Here is a 20122-nt window from a genome sequence, read left to right on the forward strand (position 1 = left end):
GGAGTGCAATGGCGCGATCTTGGCTCACCGCAACCTCCGCCTCCTGGGTTCAGGCAATTCTCCTGCCTCAGCCTCTTGAGTAGCTGGGATTACAGGCACGCGCCACCGTGCCCAGCTAATTTTTTGTATTTTTAGTAGAGACGGGGTTTCACCATGTTGACCAGGATGGTCTCGATCTCTTGACCTTGTGATCCACCCATCTCAGCCCCCCAAAGTGCTGGGATTACAGGCTTGAGCCACCGCGCTCGGCCCCATATTAGTGATATTTCTTATTTGCAGTGCCAGTTCTTTGTATCTCTAAGTTATTTATATATAATAGATAAATTTACAGTGTATTTTTTTCTCACTAGCCATGTGTTTTATCTAATAGTAGATTTACCTTATAAAATAAAAGACAGAGGCACCTCTATTTTCTTGTAAAATTTGTCTGATCTCAAAGACAACACCTCACTTTGCTTCATTTTGCCGCCAAATAAGAGTTTTTTTCTACCCCAAAAAGCACTTCAGTGCGTTGATGACATACTCATCTGGTTGATGTTCATATTCATCCTAAGAATTGTCTCATGATGCTTGCTTGCTGCTGCTGATTCTCTCATCTTAATTTTCTTTTAAAGTCATGAGAACAACTTTTGTGTTTTTGTAGTCAAGGAATATTGGCAGATTCAGTCTCTGCTTGACTTGTTAACTGCAGTCTTTTTATTGTTGGGACCTCTTATGATGTTCTACTGATTTCTCTTTCCTTCTTAGTCTCCATTCTTCCTACTGCCTTCCAAGTAATTCACATATAATCACATTAGACTCCTGAAACAGAAGTGTTAGTCTTAGAGAGGTTCTTTTACATACCAACCCCATTTTGAGTATCACCTGCTAGAAAGTGAAAGGAGGCTCTGAGTTTGTGAGTTCCAAAATAATAACAACCAAACTTTAGAAAATGAAGTGGAAAACTGCAGTCTGATCATTGCGATAAATTCACTTTGTCTCTGCTGACCACAGTCAGAGCATTTTCAAAGTGTTGTTTGTTGACTATTATACCGCAGATGACTTCGGATGTGTGAGTACCAGCTAAGGATGTAATACCATAGCATTTAAAAATTTTGCATGAATACCTCGAGTTTCTTTTTCTAAAACTAAATTAAGGAAGAATTTTAGGAAGCTGTTAAGCTTCTTTATTACATATTTCTATTTATGCTTCATCTGTTACCTCATTTATAGGAATCCTTCCTTAAATTTCCCTCAGACCAGGTAATCTTTATCTTGTTCAGATCATGTCAGAACTTTAGCTGTCAGCTTTGGTTTTGCGTATCAAAATGTTTTAGGGAAAAGTAATCTACATATAAGTTTGCTTCATATTCTTTCACTAAAATATCTATATTACATTTTTCAAGTATATTTTAGACTGACTTTACCACTGGTTAGTTTTTCTACAAGGAGATAGGTGTTATTTTTTGCTTGTCTTGCTTTTCCTTATTTACCAAGCTACTGTTGATCACCTGCTATGTGTCAGAGGCTTGGGATTATGATATAAAATGTTTTATGATGACACTTGACAGCCTTTGATAAGAGACTCTTAAAATATGAAAACTTTCATCAGTGGTTTCAGTGTTGAGTCATGGTGCATCTAATGGAATTCCATAAAACCAGCATTTTAGTGTTAGGGTTGAGAAGTCTTTGGTAATGAGGAGACTACTGTGCTACATGGTTCATGTGAGCGTGTAGTCAAATTTGCCAGTTGATTTTTTTTAAGTTTCTTATAGTTACTTCAAACTTGCTGCCTCTTTAAGATGATGAGCTCCTAAGAGTGGGGAGCTCTCCCTGGTCCAGAGGCTGACATATACTATAAATAAGTAATATATAATATGATTGATCAATGGATAATTCACATTCCATGAAGAGGGAGAAGATGGGAAAGAGCCAAGATGAATAGAAATGTGGCCTAGTTTTTCTTCCCTGTTGTTGCCTTTCTCTTTTTCCCTCTATTTCCCTTAAGAAACAGACCATGTTGATTGAAGATACTCTCTGAAGCGGTTGGAGAGAGCTCTTCAGGTCGAAGCTGATTTTATCACTTAGATTTGATTATGTTCTGGGAGATTAATTATCCTTAACCAAATTTCTTAATTATTATTATTTAATGAATTGGGGTGTATCCGTGATTTATTAAGTTAAAAAAATTAAGATGCTAAATAAAACATTGTGTATCTTCCCATTAGGTTAACAGACACTTAGATAAAGTTTTCATGTCTCTTTGAGCATAAAGAAGAGTGAAATGATTCACTCCCATCTTGATCATATTGAATATTATAGGAAGAAAGAAGAGAAGATTATTAATAGTTGCATTACATGCCTTTCATTGTTTGCCTTGTTATGGGCAGGCATTACTCTGGTAATGAAATAAAACCCCATAAAATACATAAACTTTAAACAAAACACAGCAACAAAACAAAGGATTGAAGTCTGTTTCTTTTAATGTAAGCAGTCACATTGGCCTCTATGCAAGTTTGTCTATTTATAACACAAATATTGTGATATATTAGAAAGGAGGGCAAAGCCTGCCAAGCCTTAAGATTGGCCCTGGTTTATCCTTTCTCAAAACAAGGTAACTAATAATCTACATTAGCTAAACTGAGAGATGCCAGATTAGTGATTCTTTCCAGATAAAGATCCTCTTTTTATTCTTTCCAGATAAAGTAGTTCGCCAGCTTCCCCTGGGAAGAATTGTGGCATTGCTCAAGCTTGCTTGCTTATTTATTTATTTATTTATTTATTTATTTATTTATTTATTTTTAGTTTTATTTTTACTTTATTTTTTCAACTTTTATTTTAGATTCAGGATGTACATGTGTAGGTTTATTACCTGGGTATATTGTTTGATGCTGAGGTTTGGGGTATGGACGATCCCATCATCCAGGTACTGAAAATAGTACCGAACAGTTTTTCAACACTTGCCCCCCTCCCTTTTTCCTTTCTTTAGTAGTCCCCATTGTCTGTTGTTGCCATCTATATGTCCATGAGTACCCAGTGTTTAGCTCCCACTTAGAAGAACCCATGTTTTCTGTTCCTGTGTTAATTCTCATAGGATAATGGCCTCCAGCTATATCCATATTGCTGCAGAGGACATGATTTTTTTTATTTTTATTTTTTAATCACTTTGTTGTGTTCCATGGTGTATGTGTACCACATTTTCTTTATCCATTCCAGCATTGCTGGGCACCTAGGTTGATTCCGTGTCTTTGATACTGTGAATAGTGTCACAATGAACGTGCAAATATGTGTGTCATTTTGGTAGAATGATTTGTTTTCTTCGGATATATCCCCAGTAATGGAATTGCTGGATCAAATGGTAGTTCTGATTTATGTTCTTGGACAAATGGCCAAACTGCTTTCTATAGTGGCTGAGCCACTTTACATTCCTCCCAAGTGTAGAAGCAGTTCCTTTTCTCCATAGCCTTGCCAACATCTGTTGTTTTCTGACTTTTTCAGTAATATTTATTCTCACTTGTGTGAGATAGTATTTCATTGTGGTTTTGATTTGTATTCCCTGATTATTAGTGATGTGGAGCATTTTTTCATATGTTTGTTGACTGCTTGTATGTCGATTTTTTTTTTTTTTCTTGAGACGGAGTTTCGCTCTTGTTACCCAGGCTGGAGTGCAATGGTGTGATCTTGGCTCACCGCATCCTCCGCCTCCTGGGTTCAGGCAATTCTCCTGCCTCAGCCTCCTGAGTAGCTGGGATTACAGGCACTCACCACCATGCCCAGCTAATTTTTTGTATTTTTAGTAGAGACGGGGTTTCACCATGTTGACCAGGATGGTCTCAATCTCTTGCCCTCGTGATCCACCCGCCTTAGCGTCCCAAAGTACTGGGATTACAGGCATGAGCCACTGTGCCCGGCTGTATGTCGAATTTTGAGAGGTCTCTGCTCATACCTTTTCCCCATTTTTTAAACCAGATTATTTTTTTCTTGTTCAGTTGTTTAAGTTCTTGATATGTTGGGATCTGACAGGCAGACCCCCATCTAATGATGGGTGAAATTCACCAGACATAGAATACAGTGAAAGAACAGGCTGGGGTGTCTGGGCCATTCACTAGAAAAAGTTAAGGATCACCAGCCCTGCGCTGGACTTCCAGGCCTTTATTCAGCACATATTAAATAACAAAGGCTTTGAGTCAATACCACTAGAGGGTTAAGATTAAAGGCCAAGTTCCCAAGCCAAAAGTAGACACTATTGTGGCTAATAAACTTCTGCCACTGCCTGTCCCCCCCCCCCCCCCCTCCCAGAAGCAGGAGGCAGTCAAGTGCAGATGGGCAAAGGTTGGTCTTAGGACAAGAAGCCATTTAGATAAACTCCTTTGCGTTCCCCTGTTAACTGCCCTATGCTTCAAGCCTCAAGATAAAAGAACTAGCCCATTCTTGCCTGAAGCTATGTAAACCACCTGGCCTTCCAAGGGGGTTTTGTGACTGTTTCCTATAACTATCTCTAGTAGTTTTCCCTTAATATTTTTGCCACCACCCTGACTGAACTACCACAACTGATAGATTCTGGATATTAGACCTTTGTTGGATGCATAGTTTGCAGTATTTTCTTAGATTTTGTAGGTTGTTTACTTTGTTGATAGTTTCTTTTGCTGTGCAGACGCTCTTTAGGTTAATTAGGTCCCACTTGTCAATTTTTGATTTTGTTGCAATTGCTTCTGAGGACTTAATCACAAATTCTTTCCCAAAGCCAGTATGTAGAATGGTGTTTCCTAGGTTTTCTTCTAGGATTCTTATAGTTTGAGGTTTTACATTTAAGTCTTTAATTCATGTCAAATTAATTTTTGTTTATGGAAGATAGGGATCTAGTTTCATTCTTCTGCATATGGCTGGCCAGCTATCAGCTATCCCAGGACAATATGTTGAATAGAGAGTTCTTTCTTCATTGCTTGTTTTTGCCAACTTTGTCAAAGATTAGATGGCTGTAGATGTGCAGCTTTATTTGAGTTTTCTATTCTGTTTCACTAGTTCATGTGTCTGTTTTTGTACCAGTAATATGCTGTTTGGTTACTGTAGCCTTATAGTATAGTTTGCAGTTGGATAGTGTGAAGCCTTCAACTTTGTTCTTTTTGCCTAGGATTGCTTTAGTTATTCAGGTTCTTTTTTGGTTCCATATGAAGTTTAGAATAGTTTTTTCCTAATTCTATGAAAAGTAAGTAGTTTGATAGGAATAGCATTGAATCTGTAGATTACTTTGGGCAGTATGGTCATTTTAATGATACCGATTTTTCAATCCATGAGCATGGAATGTTTTCCATTTGTTTGTGTCATCTGTGATTTCCTTTAGCCATGTTTTATAGTTCTCCTTGTAAAGATCTATCACCTCCTTGGTTAGATGTATTCCTAGGTTTTTTTATGTGTGTTTTTTGTGGCTATTGTAAATGAGATTTTGTTCTTGATTTGACTCTCATCTCAAACATCATTGGGTGTATAGAAATGCTACTGGTTTTAATACCTTGATTTGTATTCTGAAACTTACTGAAGCCCAAACTTATTAAAGCAATGTCTGTACAGAATGAGAGTTAGAAACAAAGAGCCAGAGAAAGTGAAGTTCGATTACCAGTTTACTTCTTAAATCTGTGTGCCTGTAGACAAATTGGTCATTCCCATTAGCTTCCATATCTACTAAATGAGTATAATCATGGGACCTAACTCATGGCATTCTTTAAAAAGATTAAATAGCAATCCTAAATTCCTAATACTAAAAGAATATTCAAATTAAATTAATAGCAGAGAGAAAAGCCGTGTAATATCAAATTACACTTAGCACAGGGCCTTGCATATTGAAATTCTCAATACATAATTTTTGTTGTTTCATTTGTAATTATCAGTACTAATTTACAGAAACATATTCTTACTAATATACACTATATATGTAAATATACATATATAGAATAGAGTACACACATATACATATATGCTCAGGTCTGCCATTTAGAGCATCCTATTTATAATCTAACTACTCAGGAAACGTCATTAGTTACCAGAAGCTTGCTTTGTGAAAATGCTATCAAATAAAAAGATTTAGATGATCCTGGAGGACAATTCATCGAGGCTGTAGTAGAGCTTGGAAAATTAGGCTTTCCACATTAGTACATACTTTTCTAACATCCACGTTACTCATCATTGCTAATTATATCAGTGAGTCTCTGTCTTCCCCTCACCGTCTGCCTCTTTCTTATTCTTATTTCATATATAACATTCATACATACATTCTTCTTTCATGCATATACCATATGAACTCTGACAGATTTATATTTTTGAACTCTTGTTTGTCATTAACCGTGAACTTCAATAATTTATGCAAAGCAATTAATTTTTTCTTTCCTTTTTAATATTATGTATTTTCTGAATATGTATGCCTTGGTCTTTTAATGCATTAAACTAATTTAAACATCAATTAAACATATATATTATTTCATCTAATCCTCAAAGCATCTTTGTGAAGTAAGTCATATCCATTTGTTCAACAAAAATACTGAGGCTAAAGAGGAGTTAAATGAGTTGCCTGGAGTTACATAGTTAATAAGTACCACAGTTAGGAATCTGGTCTACTCCATGATTTCAGGGTCACCTTTCCACAGCATCACAAGAACCTGAACAGAAAGGTCCTAGAAATCCCCATTTATGAATCATCTCTCTTAGGATGGATTACTTCTATAAATAGGTTCATTTTATAGTGATTTTTAGTTGACTCAACTTCATAATAACCTTTCCTGACCTTGTAACCACCCCTTGTTAACTGGCGTAATGGAAGAAAATAAGAGATTGCAGATCCTTGAGAAAAAAAAAGTGTCACAATTGGAGGACAGCTTTAGCAAGGAGGATATGAGGAAGGAAAGCTGAGAATATATGTCTAGAAATAACAGGTGAATTGAAGAATGGATAAACCTGGAGGTCAAGACTAGATGTTCTCCATTCAGTTAGAAAGGAAAGTTTCTTTGGGGAATGAGTAAAGAAAGGGATGAATATGGATGAGAGATATGGAAACTTGGAGAAAGAAGGCAGTCTGGAACCATTTTTGTGGGAACCTAAGCACTGAATCAAGCACAGAAGTATGTTTCAAGTTGTTGCTAGCCTTGTGCTTTAAGAATAGAATTTTTTTTGGTCATTTTTTATTGTGATCAAATCCATGAATCATGAAATTTACCATTTTAACCATTTTTCTTCTGTCATGACAGCCAGCCATTCAGCATTTAAACCATTTTCAAATGTACAAATCAGTGGCATTACATATATTATTAATCTTCTGCCACTATTTCCATTGTCTATTTCCATAACTTTCTCATCATTCCAAACAGAAACTTTGTAGCCATTAAATAGTAAATCCCATTCTTCTCTCTTCTTCGCCCCTGGTAACCACTGTTCTATTTTCTGACTTTGTGAGTTTGCATATTCTGTGTATCTCATATATAATTCAAATCATACAATATTTGTCTTTTTGTGTCTGGCTTGTGTCGCTTAGCTAATGTTTTCAAGTTTTGTCCATATTGTAGCATGTCAGAATGTCATTCCTTTTAAGGCTGAATAGTATTCCATTGTATGTGCATATCATGGATTAAAAGAATCCTTTGTGGCCGGGCATGGTGGCTCACGCCTGTAATCCCAGCACTTTGGGAGCGCCAAGGCGGGCTGATCATGAGGGCAAGAGATCGAGACTATCCTGGGCAACATGGTGAAACCCTGTCTCTACTAAAAAATACAAAAATTAACTGTACATGGTGGCACGTGCCTGGAGTCCCAGCTACTCAGGAGGCTGAAGCGGGAGAATTGTTTGAACCCAGGAGGCGGAGATTGCAGTGAGCCGAGATTATGCCACTGCACTCCAGCCTGGTGCCTGATGGCAGAGCAAGACTGTCTCAAAAAAGAAAAAAAATCCATTGTGTTTGTTTGTTTGTTTGTTTGTTTGTTTGTTGAGACGAGGTGTCACTCTGTTGCCTAGGCCTGAGTGCAGAGACACAGTCATGGCTCACTGCAGCCTCAACCTCCTGGGCTCAAGTGATCCCTTCACTTGAGCCTACTGAGTATTTGGGACTACAGGTGTGTGCCACCATGGCTGCCTAATTTTTTATTTTTTATTTTTTGTAGAGATGAGGTCTCGCTATGTTATTCACGCTGACCTTAAACTCCTGGCCTCAAGCAGTCCTCTCAACTCAGCCTCCAAAAATGTTGGGATTATAGGCATGAGCCACTGTGAAAAATTGATTATTGATAGGCATCTGAGTTGTTTCTAACTTTTGGCTATTGTGAATATTGCTGCAGTGAACACTGGTGTACAACATAATCAATTTTAAAACTAGATTGATTTTATGGAATTACTCTTTTAATTATTGTTTCATACTATTTAAGTCATTCTGAAAGTCTGATAAATTTGTATGAGGAAAAAAGGGTATTATATGACTACTTTTCATGTTTTTGCTGAGCACATGCTAAGATTGTGATGATCATAATCTGCTTCAAGAATTCATACCAGTCATCTAATAGAATGGAAAAGTATTATTATTGTTAGATTTCCATCTTACTTTTTGGGAATAATCTAATTAGTTACACCATGAGGATAAGTGGGTCTTTAAGTCACTTATAAAGGGTGATCCTAGTCAGCTAGGTAACAGTTTATTTTTATGGTTTCAAGTTATTTTAGAGTTGTGCATACTGCATTGCATTGCCAGCACTTTGCACTGAGAGTGACTTTATTAATGGACACATCATGCGTTCTCCTATTATCAGCTCAGCACATGAGATTCTAGAACTTTGTCTTGAATGTTGAGAGCTTAGTCCTGTTATGGAATTTTAACTTTTTTTTTCTTTTTAATCAAGCAAGAAATTAAGTTTTAACTTTTAGTTGAACAACATATATCTAGGATAAGTGGAGTAATTTATAAACAAAAAACTTAAGACTGACAATTTAGACTTCTAGTTAATTACTTTTAAATTTGAAATACTTAAAATAGTTTTATTATATATTATTAGTATAAATGTGTTTGGAGCTGATATCAAAAGAAAGGATAAAATAAATTGTAATAGGTCAAATATTTGACATGAGATAGTCAGCTAAGTAAAAAGTTTCTTCAAGACTTTTACAAATGATAGCTAGACAGTAATTATTCTGTTTGAACATAAGAATATAATAACTCAGTTAAGAACTATCTGTTAAGCTATCTCAGTAGGCTGATTTATATTTATATAATCATGAAAATGGTAAGGAATTAATGACTTAAAAACCAAGATAGCTAGCAATTTTTCATAGCTAGCAATGAGAAAATATTTAAGTACCTACCAAAATTCATACACACACACACACACACACACACACACACACACGCGCACACACACACGTACGTATATTTTTGATATCGGGTCTTACTCTGTTGCCCAGGCTAGAGTACAGTAGTGCAGTCTCGGCTCACTGCAACCTCTGCCCTCTGGGCTCAAGCTGTCCTTCCATCTCAGCCTCCTGAGTAGCTGGAACCATAGGCATGCACCATCACACCCAGCTTTTGTGTGTGTGTGTGTGTGTGTGTGTGTGTGTGTGTGTGTATGTGTGTGTATGTATGTATGTATTTTTAGTAGAGACAGTGTCTCACCATTATGCCCAGGCTGATCTCCAACTCCTGAGCTCAGTAAATCGGTCCACTTTGGCCTCCCAAAGTGCTGGGGTTACAGGTGTGAGCCACGGCACCCAGCCCAAAATTCATATTTTAATAAAAGAGGTGTTTATCTAATATTTACTAAAGGAGTATTAAAGTTAAAATTAATAGCCAATATAGTAAAGACCAATTTAACTTACATTCTATAAGTGAGATACCTAGGTGATTCTTTGTATTTTGGTTATAGTTCATGTTTCCGTCAGCATTTTGTCGAGAGTTCTGTGAAGGTGATATTATCCTTGAAATTTAGAAGTGCCGTAATTCTTTTTAATGTGGAATATAACAATCTCAGTCTTTCTGGAATCAGTAATTTCAAAAACAACATTTTTCTTTTTGATTGATCATAGCTATTATTGGAATAGCTGGTAACCTGTGACATAGTACTATAATTTAGACTGAAAAATTGATTTGTAAATCTACTCGGCTTAAATTTCTGTGTTTCTAGTCTCCAGAGCATCTTTTGTACTTCTTTTTCTGCAGAAATGACTTCTTAACATAATGTTCTTACATTTTCCCATGGGAAGAGGAAAACTCCCTGGTCAATTTTCTTGTCTGAAGTATAAAAAAGAAACTCTTTACACAAAAATAGAGGGAGAAACAAAGTAAGATTCAGAATTTCCAACATCGGAAGTAAACATTTTATTCCATTTAACATTTTAACAAATGCACTTTACACATTGTGTGTGTGTGTGTGTGTGTGTGTGTGTGTGTGTGTGTGTATGTGTATGTGTGTGTACTTCGGCATTTCTGTTCATCCTGTGATCAATGTCAAGGAGATGAGAATTTATGAATATGATGATTCAGAAGATTTCAGATTTGAGACTAATCCCCACATAAGTCATTCTCCCCTCTCTTCTCTTGTAGGTAAAAGTAAGCCATAGAATAATTCTTAGGATCATTAGATAACAAGTTAGGTAGGGAACTATTACATATTTAATGATTTCCCTGTTAAAATTCACTTTTGAAATATTTACATAACTATTCAAATAATAAATCAATTATCCATTTAGAATGATCAGTAAGGATCAGTTTAGAGATTTTTTAAATTATAAATTGACAAATTGTCGTTACAATTATAATATTTATGAGGTACAAAGTGATATTTTGTGTATACAAAGTGGAATTATTAAATCAAGCTAATTGACGTTCTTCGTCTCATATACGTCACTGTTTTGCAGTGAGCACATTTGAAATTGGCTGTCTTAGCAGTTTTGAAATGTATAATATACTGTTGTTAACTGTAGTTGTTATGCTGTGCAGTATATCGCCAAAACCTCTTTCTTCCTGTTGAATTGAAACTATACCCTTTGATCAACATCTCCCTATTTCCCCCATCCCCTAGCCTTTGGTCACCACCAACCATTCAACTCTCTTCTTCTATGAGTTAGATTCTTTTCAGTTTCACACATGAAAACATGCAGTATTTGCCTTTCTGTGCTTACCTTATTTCACTTAGCATAACGTTCTCAAGATTCTTCTATGTTGTCACAAATAACAGAATATCTTTCTTTAAAGGCTAAATAATGTTCCGTTGTTTATGTATACCACATTTTCTTTATCCATTCATCTGTCTGATTGGATAGATTGATTTAGATTTAGATTGATTCTATATGTTGGCTATTATGAATAGTGTTGCAGTAAACACAAGAATACAGATATCTCTTTGACATACTGATTTCAAATCCTTTGGCTATATACCCAGAAGTGGGATTGCTGGATCATATCATAATTCTACTTTTAGTGTTTGGAGGAACCTCCATATAGCTTTCCATATGCCTGTACTAACTTACATTCTCACCAGTAGTATACAAAGGTTTCTTTTTTCCACATCCTCGAAAACACCAATTATCTTTTGTAGTTTCGATAATGTGGTGGTATCTCATTATGATTCTAATTTATACTTCCCTAATGCTTAGTGATATTGAAAAATTTTTCATATATGTATTGGCCATTTGTATGTTGTCTTTTGAGAAATGTCTGTTCAGGTTCTTTGCCCATTTTTAAATCAGATTGTTTTCTTGCTTTTGAGTTTTTTCGAGTTCCTTATATGTTTTGGATATTAATTCCTTATCACATGTATGGCTTACCTATATTTCTTCCAAATCTGTAGGTTGTCTCTTCTCTCTGTTGTTTTCTTTGCTGTGCAGAAGGATTTTAGTTTGTTGTAATCCCATTTGTCTATTTTTGCTTTTGTTGCCCAAACTTTTGGGGTCAAATTCAAAAAATCATTGCCCAGACCAGTATTGTGTAGCTTTTTATTGATTTTTTCCTAGTAGTTTTACAGTTTCAGATCTTCTATATTTAAGTGTTTGTCTTTGTTTGTTTCTGCTGCTATAACAAAATACCATAGACTGGGAAATTTGTAATGAACAGAAATGTTTTCTCAGAGTTCTGGAGGCTGAGAAGTCCAGAGGGGGGTTTGGTATGTTAATCAAGGGGCTAGTATGTGATTAGGGCCTTTGTTCTGGGCCATCCAGTGGTGGAAGGGAGGAGAAAGAGAGAAACTTTCTCAAAAATCAATTGACCATAAATATCTGGGTTCATTTCTGAGCTGTCTATTCTCTTCCATTGGTCAGCATGTCTGTTTTTATGCCAGTGACAGGCTGTTTTAATTATTATAGCTTTGTAATACAGTTTGAAATTAGGTACTGTGATACCTCCCACTTTATTCTTTTTGCTCAAAGCTGCCTTGAGTAGTCAGGTTTTTTTGTAGTTCCATAGGAATTTTAGAAGTCTTTTTTCTATTTCTGTAAAAAATGTCATTGTAATATTGATAGGGCTTATATTGAATATGTATTATCACTGGGTAGTATGGAAATTTTAACAATATTCTTCTAATCCATGATCAAGGAGTATCTTTCCATTTATTTGTGTCTTTAGTTTCTTTCATCAGTGTTTTATAATTTTTAATATGTAGGTCTTTCACCTTCTAAATTTATTTCTAAGCATTTTATTCATTTTTTTGTAACTATTAAAATGGGATTGTTGATTTCAGTTTTGGGTTGTGTGTTGTTAGGAGATAGAAATGCTACTGATTTTTGTGTGTTGATTTTATATTCTGCAACTTGACTGTATTTGTTTATTAGTTCTAACAGGTTTTTTTTTTTTTTTTTTTTTTTTTTTTGGTGGAACCTTCATAGCACTCTGTATATCAGATCAGCAAATATTGACAGTTTTACTAGTTCATTTCCTATTTGGATGGACGCCTTTTCTTTCTTTCTCTTGCCTAATTGCTCCAGCAAGGACTTCCAGTACATTGTTGAAGAGAAGTGGTAAGAGTAGTCATCTTTGCCTTGTTTCTGATCTTAGAAGAGAAACTTTCAACTTTTTATTATTGTATATAATGTTATCTGTTGGCTTGTCAGATGTGGCCTTTAATATGTTGAGGTACAGTTCTTTCATACCAGTTTTTTTCAGAATTTCTTTTTATCATGAAAGGATGTTGAATTTTGTCAAATTCTTTTGCCATAGCTAATGAGATGATCATATGAGTTTTCCTCATTTTGTTAATGTGGTTTATCACATTTATAGACTTGTGTATGTTTAACTGTCCTTTCAGTCCTGGGATAAATCCCACTGATTGTGGTGTATAATCCTTTTAATGTACTATTGAATTTGGTTTGCTAGTAGTTAGTTGAGGATTTTTGCATTTATGTTCATCAAGGATATTGGTCTATAGTTGTCTTATAGTGTCCTGTCTGGTGTTGGTATCAGAGTAATGCTAGCTTTGTTAAAAGAGTTTGGAAGTATTTTCCCCTCTTGGATTTTTGGGAAGAGTTTGCTAGTATTATTAGTTCTTTAAATGTTTGGTAAAGATTACCTTGAAGCCATCAGGTTCAGGAGTTTTCTTTGATGGGAGACTTTTTATTAGAGATTCAGTCTCCTTACTTGTAACTGTTTTGTTCTAATGTTCTATTTCTTTGTGATTCAGTTCTGATAGATTGTATGTGTCTAGGAATTTATCCAGTGTTGCTAGGTTATCTAATTTATTGGCATATAGTTCATAATAATCTCTTATGATCCTTTGTATTTCTAAGGTATCAGTTGTAATAGCTCTTCTTTCATTTCTGATTTCATTTATTTGAATCTTTTTCTTTCTCAGTCTAGGAAAGGGTTTGCCAATTTTGTTTATCTTTTTAAAAAATCTATTCTTAGTTTCATTGATTCTGTTTTTCCTGTTTCTAGTCAGTAATTTTTAAATTTCTGTTCTGATCTTTGTTTCCTTCTTTCTGCTAACTTTGGGCTTAATTTTTCTTTTTCTGTTTCCTTAAGATATAATAGGTTGTTTGAGATCTTTCTATTTTTATATATAGATGTTTATTGATGTAAATTTACCTCTTAGAACCGCTTTTGCTGCATCTCATCAGTTTTGGTATGTTGCTTTTTGTTTTGTGTCAAGATATTTTTTTGATTGATTGCCCTTTTTATTTAGAATTATTTGCAGGCTCATTTCACTGTGTAGTCTGTGAACAGTTGGAGGGTTTTTTTTACATATATATATTTTAAAACAAAATTTGGGAGATGAAGTCGGTATTGTTTACAGCTTTATTGAGGAATAATTGATTTATAATAAACTGCACATATTTAAAGTGTGCAAGTTAATCAGTTTTTACGTTCGAAATCACTGTTCACAAGATAAGACGATAAACATGTCCGTCACCCCCAAAATTTTTCTTGCAGCTGTTTCTGATCTTCCTCTATTTTCCTTCTTCCTTTTTTTCATATCCTCACTCCCTTCTCTGGCAATCATCTGCTGTTTATATTCATTTTCTATAAATTTATATCAGTGGAAACATACAATATGTGTTTTATTCAGGGAAGTTGTGTGGCTTCTTTCAACATTAGATTCATCCATGTCACATTTATCAAGAGTCCTTTTTTTTTTTTGTTTTGCTGAGTATTATTTTGCTGCATGACTATATCACCATTAGTTGATGGACATTTGAGATATTTCTAATTTTTGGCTATTATGAATAAACTGCTGTCAAAATTGGGTACAAGTCTTTTTGTGGACATACACTTTCATTTATTTAGGGCAGGGGCTGGCACAGAACCAGATAGCAAATATTTTAGGCCGTATAAGCATGCATTCTTCCTTCTTGCACTGTGGCCTGAGAGCTCCAGATGGTAAGCCAGGGTAGTCATGGAATGCACTTCATTTGCCTTCTCTCTTTCAGGTACCACTGACTTGCTCTGCCTGTTATTTAGTTTCTGAAAACCATTGTTTTTGTTTGTTGTGTTTGTGGTCTTGTGATTCTATCTTGGTCGAGTCTATACATTTTAATGTAGTTATGTTTCTTTTTTAAAAGTATAATGCGTTTGTATTTAAAATTATTATGCCCAGATTATGTGAGTTTTTCTTTTTATATTTATGCAGCTCTATACTAAGAAGGGGATGAATGACTTTAAGATTACCTGGAAGCTCATCTCTTAAAATATTCATCTATCACTATTAAAATATGTTAATCTATCAATTAATATTATATCCCTTGTTTAGGACTCAATCTGTCCCTTTTACTGATTGCTTATGCTGGTTTTTTCTTTGTGCTTTTTGTATTAGTTATTACAACCTTTTATATTATGAAATGTAATACCCATATAGGAAGTTCATAAAACATAAATACACAGCTTATTGAAATTTTATGTAACTAATACCCATTTAATCACTACTTAGGGTAAGAAAAATAATATTGCCAGCATCCTAGAGGCCCATCATGCCTTTTTCCAATAACAATTTTCTCCCACCCAAAGATAGCCACTATCCCAACCTCTGTGATTTTTACTTCTTTGCCCTTCTTTATACTTTTACTACTTACGTAGTCATCTGTAAAATTAGTGTTTGGTTTTGCCTGGTTTTGATCCTTACATAAATATAACTGTATTAGTTTGTTCTCTCATTGCTATGAAGAACTACCTGAGACTGGGTTATTTATAAATAAAAGAGGTTTAATTGACTCACAGTTCGGCAGATGCACAGGAAGCATGCCAGGGAGGCCTCAGGAAGCTTAGAGTCATGGTGGAAGGCAAAGAAGAAGGAGGCCGGCCTTACATGGCTGGAGCAGGAGGAAGAGAGAGCAAAGGGGGAGGTGCTACACAGTTTTAAACAACCATGTCTTGTGAGAACTCCCTCACTGTCATGAGAACAGCAAGGGGGATTTCCACTCCCATGAGCTGCTCACCTCCCACTAGGTCCCTCCTTCAACACTGGGGATTACAGTTTGACATGAGATTTGAATGGGAACACAAATCTAAACCGTATCAATAACCTTTGTTCTTTTATGTCTGGCTTTTGTTCAGGATTATGATTTTGAAATTTATTCATGACGTTGTTTGTAATTCATTCCTTTTCACTGGTTTATAATATTATATATAGGCATTTGATGGATACCAGTTTGAGGTGCTTACCAATTATAGCCAAACATACTGCACATGTGCTTTAGGACACATATATTCACACAAAATTGGAATTGCCAGATCTTAGGGTAGGCACATGTTCATCCTAGGAGATAATGTGTGTTATAAATTTCATCTACTCATTGGCTTCTTTCAGCCTCTAAATGATCTCGTTTTAACTTTTAAAAATGTTATTTATTTATTTTTGAGATGAGGTATCTCACTCTGTCACCCCGGTTGGACTGCAGTGGTGTAATCATAGCTTATTGCAGTCTCAAATTCCTGGGATCAAGCAATCCTCTTGCTTCAGCCTCCCAAGCAGCTGGGACTACGGGTGTGTGCCACTATACCTGACTGACTTAAAACTATGTGTATTGTAGACATAAGGTCTTGCTACATTGCCCAGGCCAGTGTTGAATTCCTGACCTCAAGTGATTCTCCCACGTTGGTCTCCCCAAGTGCTGGGATTATAGGTGTGAGCCACTGCACTCGACCAGTTTTTTTTTTTAATTCAAAAATAATTTTAGACTTACAGAAAAGTGGCAAAAATATTTCAGAGTATTCCTGTATATCTTTGACATTTCTTCTCCCGTTTTTAATATCTTACCTAACTATAGGACATTTATTAAAACCTGAAAATAAACATTGATACAATGCTATCAACTTACATACATTTATTGTTCTAATTTTGCCAGTTTCCCCTATAATATGCTTTTTCTCATCTAAGATCCACTACAAGATTCCATATTACATTTAGTTGTCATGGCTCTTTAATCCAATCTGTGATAGTACTTTCTTCTTTTTTCATCACCTTGATACTTTTAAAAGAATACTGTCTGGTTGTTTTGTAGACTGTCATTTAGTTTGGTCTTCCTTTTGCGTTTTTTGGCAAGAACCTATGAAAATGATGCCTTTCTCAGTGCCTTATATGTTGATAGTGAAGGGGGTGTGTTGATAAACCTTAATACTGGTGATAGTTAACTGTAGTCACTTGGTTAAAGTTATTAGCATGGTTTCTCTATTCTAAAATTGCTATTTTTTTTTTATTGTTACATGTTTTTCTGGGGAGAAACTTTGAGACCATGCAATTATCATGTTTCTCATTAAACTTTCATCTTCTAATTTTAATACCCTTTGATGTTTTTAGCTTGCAACAATTACTACTGTGGTGGTTTTAAATTTCTGTTTGGTAAATATTTTAAATATTGGTGAATTTAAATTTTTCTCATTCTTTTTTCATGTATTAAGAGAAATTCTACTGTAAACAAGAACTGTCTCTTTTCATGTGTTTATTTATATTGGTATAGACTTTTTAAAAATAGTCGTTTATTTTTTATAGAGACAAATTCTTACTATGTTTACCAGGTTGGTCTTGAACTGCTGGCCTCAAGCAGTCCTCCTGTCTTGGCCTCCCAAAGTGCTGGGATTAGAGATGTGAGCCACCACACCTGTCTTACTGGTATAGACTTAAGAATAGAGTTGAACCTTGAACAATGCAAGAGCCCTGAACCCCTTGCAGTAGAAAATCTGCATGTAAATATTGACTCCCCCAAAACTTAACTACTAATAGCTTACTGTTGACTGGAAGCCTTACCATTAACATATATAGTCAATTAACATATATTTTGTAGCTATATGTGTTATATACTATAGTCTTAAAGTAAGCCAGAGAAAAGAAAATATTATGAAAATAATAAGGAAGAGAAAATAAATATGCTATTTTTTAGACAAGAGTAGATCATCATGAAGGTCTTCATCCTCGTCATCTTCATATTGTGAAGGCTAAGGATGAGGAGGGATTATTCTTGCTGCCTCAGTGAAGGAATCTGCATATAAGCAGACCTACATGGTTCAAACCCATGTTATTCAAGGGTCAGAGCTTTATTTTATTTTCTGTGTTATAATACTATAATTTTATTTTACTGTTTTGACTTTGACCATTGGGAACTCTTTCAAGTTGGCTTCTGTGTCTTTTCAACATGCTTCCATCATTTTTCAGTACTTCCTTACTTTCTAGTACCTCAGGATGTTCCAGAATCATCTGTTTTCTTTTCTCAGCCCAGGAATTAGCTGTTTCTCTAAGGAGCCCTGGTTTCTTTTATTGGTGAATGATAGTTAGAAATAAAAATCTAATCCTACGTGTGTTCACTGCTTCTGGGTGTCATTCCAGGCCCTCTCTGTTGTCAGAGCTAGGAATGTATCATATACTAACAAGCACCTACATGTATATTTGCATTTATTTTTTCTTCCATCTGTCAGTATATTAAAAGGCATGAGGCCCTACTGATAATCCTAATTCAATATCAAAATATTAATTCTGTCCTTTCCCCTTTTTTTATTTGTAACTCTTTGTATAGTGAGAAACCTGCATCTCATTATCCATATTTGTTTGTTAAATCCTAGTATATAAAGTATTTTCATAATTACTGAGCAGTACCCATATGAGAAACAAGTTCTGTCTACAGTTCTGTCTATAGCCTTACAGAATATAGTCAAAATACTGTTTTCTGAAGTTACTTAAATTAGTTCCTTTTCATCCTCATCCCCCTTAATGTGTATTATTTATTTGCAGTATAATTATATTCATTCCTTTTTGGGTTCTCTGAACATATTGATTTTAATTGATTGTTTGGTGTATGAGACATTGTAATGGTTCTAAGTCCTAACTGTGTAAAAGATGTTCTCATAAATATGTCACTCTTCACTCATCCTGCTACCCTAATTTTATTCTCCCATGATTTCTACCTGTTTACACCTATCCCTTGTGGGAAACCAGTCTCTTTACTTTTTGTTTTAGCCTTCCTGTAATTCCTTTGTACAATGGAACAGATACATGAATGTTTTATACTTTTTCTTCTTCTTTTTTTTTTTTTTCAAAGCCTGCAGCACCTGATATTCCCGGATGGTCTCCCATCCAAGTACTAACCAGGCCTGACTCTGCTTAGATTCCGAGATCAGAGAGATTGGGCGCGTTCAGGGTGATATGGCCGCAGACTGTTTATACTTTTTCTTTATCCAAAGGATAGCATACTACATATCCTCTCTTGCACCTTCTTTTTTTCTCTTAACACAGTAACTATGTCCTGGAAATCATTTCCTGTTGGTAAGTAGAGATTGTTCTCATTTTTTACAGCTGCATATTAGTCCATTGTGTGAATTTAACCGTGAATTACTTAACCACTCTGCTATGTCTGAGCATTCTCAGCATTTTGCAACTGCAAGCAGTGCTGTGGTAAATAGCCTTGTGCATATGTATTTTTTAGTTTTTGGAGGTACATCTTCAAGGACACTGTCAGAAGGAAGATTACTGGGTCAAAAACTAAGTGCATGTGTAGTTTTGCTAGATGTTGCCAAATTTCCCTCCTGAGGGGTTGTACTAGTTTGCATTTCTAGCAGTATATGAGAGTGTCTGTTTTCCACAGCCTGGCCAGCAGAATGTATTGTCCATACATTTTAATTTTGCCAATCTGATAAGTGAGAATGATATCTCAGCGCTGTTTTAATTTTCATTTTTGTAGTTAGGAGTGAGTTGGAATATATTTACATATGCTTATTGTCCCCGTTTTATATTTTTTGAAACATCTTTTAAAAGTGTTTTTCCTATCTCTTCTCAATGTTTAAGAGTTCTTTATGTATTAAAGTTAGTAGCCAGCCCCTTTTCTGTGATATATGTTAACAGATATTTTCTCCCAGTTTGTCAATTATCTTTTGACTTTGTTTTTGGTGGGTTTTTTTTTGCCGTGCCATTTAAAAAAATTTATATAGTATGATTTACCAACATTTTCTCTTATTTCCTAATTATGTCAAGGTTGAAGAGGAATTCACTCAGGTTTTCTTTTAATACTTGTAAGGTTTCTCCGTTTTTTGTACTTAGATTCCCAATCCATTTAGAGTTTATTCTTGTGACTTGCGTGAAGTTTGGATCTTAGTCTATCTCTTGATAAACATAAATTGTTATTATTATTATTATTATTATTATTATTTTTGAGATGGAGTCTTGCTCTGTCATTGGGCTGGAGTGCAGTGGCGCCATCTTGGCTCACTGCAAC

The 20122-nt window shown here is 35.2% G+C and overlaps 1 protein-coding gene and 1 pseudogene across 2 annotated transcripts in view; one reads left to right on the top strand and one right to left on the bottom strand.

Annotated features, from left to right (window-relative positions):
* The window catches only part of RNGTT (RNA guanylyltransferase and 5'-phosphatase), a 342640-nt gene that overhangs the window by 255442 nt on the left and 67076 nt on the right, over window positions 1–20122 (top strand). The gene's annotated exons all lie outside the window — the stretch shown is intronic.
* Window positions 18951–19068, bottom strand: LOC120363351 (5S ribosomal RNA; annotated as a pseudogene).

Source organism: Saimiri boliviensis, chromosome 4 (genome assembly GCF_048565385.1).
Source record: "Saimiri boliviensis isolate mSaiBol1 chromosome 4, mSaiBol1.pri, whole genome shotgun sequence".
Taxonomy (NCBI): Eukaryota; Metazoa; Chordata; class Mammalia; order Primates; family Cebidae; genus Saimiri; species Saimiri boliviensis.